Source organism: Buceros rhinoceros, unplaced genomic scaffold (genome assembly GCF_000710305.1).
Source record: "Buceros rhinoceros silvestris isolate BGI_N320 unplaced genomic scaffold, ASM71030v1 scaffold1375, whole genome shotgun sequence".
Classification (NCBI taxonomy): domain Eukaryota; kingdom Metazoa; phylum Chordata; class Aves; order Bucerotiformes; family Bucerotidae; genus Buceros; species Buceros rhinoceros.
The window spans coordinates 20,059-21,455 of record NW_010410936.1 but is presented as its reverse complement, the minus strand read 5'-3'; positions in this window follow the sequence as shown (position 1 = coordinate 21,455).

Below are 1,397 nucleotides of genomic sequence, written 5' to 3'. Positions count from 1 at the left end.
CCCCCCAGCCACTCTTCACCGACCAAATCCTCCCCTCTGCCACGTGCCTTTGCTTCTCCCCAGCAAAGAGTTTATTAAACACCAGAGAACCCCCGCATTAAAGCACTTTCCTGCATCACTCGCTGCCTTTGTGGCAGGCAGGGACTGGATGCTGGGAGTGCCTCTTCCCCTCCCACTCCCTTTAATTTTTTAATTTTTTTTTCCTTTGGCGAAAATTCCGATGCCGGTTTAATGTCTACAAAGCAGTGTGAGACCCCAGACGAAAGGTGCTATGTAAGCACAGAGCGTAACTGAGAGGCTGCGTGATGGCTCTGGAAACACGCGGACGATAATAACGACACTAATAACAGGCTGTTATTTGTCACTGAGCAGACCTGGGGCCCAGGCACGCCCAGCGCTGGCTAATAAAGAGCAGAGAGCTTCGCTCTTTATACTGGTTTAAAATAATACGGGATAATAATACCCAAACTGCTCTCCAAACCTTGACATAGTGCTGCTCAGGGCTCATGTGCAGCCAACGAAGTTTCACTGGGCCTTTTCCCGGGACACAAACAGCTGCAAACATGGTTTGGTGAAACCAGAGTCCTGCTAGTCTCCTGCCTTTGTTAATAAATGGGGGCTTTTATGAGTCAGTTACTGGCCGACTGGTTTTTCCCTGCTTTTTTTCTGCCCAAAAAAGAGAGGCATCTGTCTTCTCTGACATCTGGAGCAGAAGGTCACTTTGGTGTCCAGCCCCCATCGCATGCTGGAGGCAGATGTCATCCTCCTGGTTAGCGATTCCCCACAGAAGTACCAATGGTTCCCCAAAACAGAGTGCTAATTTCATCCAAAATTGTTAGTTTACGGTGGCAGCGTCCTGCCGTCCCCTCGTCTGCTCCCTGCCATCGCCTTCAGCCTGTTTTCCTCACCAGCACGGGGACGTGAAGCTGCTACTGTGTTTTGTGGGGGTCATGGAAAAACCATCTCAGCTTGTACCAGACCGAGGGACGTGGAAGAGTACCTGGAGTATTGCGGGATGGACCTGGGAGACATGGGCCAGGTAAGGGGCCAAGATTTGTCCCTTCCTCCTGAGCTGTGCAGCCCTGGTGGGTGATAAGAGCTGGAGGGGAAGTGTTGTGTGAACAGACTTGGCTGGTCTAGCTGCCCAGGGGATGACGCTCACAATGTAGCGTAAGAGCAGAGGAGCCCGCAAACGCCTCTGCTCCTTCTGCAGCTCTGAAGGGCTTGGGTGCAGGGGTGACCTCCCCTCCCTCAGCGGAGCTCAGTTCAGAGCAAGTGTCTACAGAAAAGGAGGCTCCGGGGAGACCTTCTGGCTCTCCACAACTCCCTGACAGGAGGGTGGAGCAAGGGGGGGGTCAGTCTCTGCTCCCCAGGAACAAGCGCCAGGACGAGAGGAA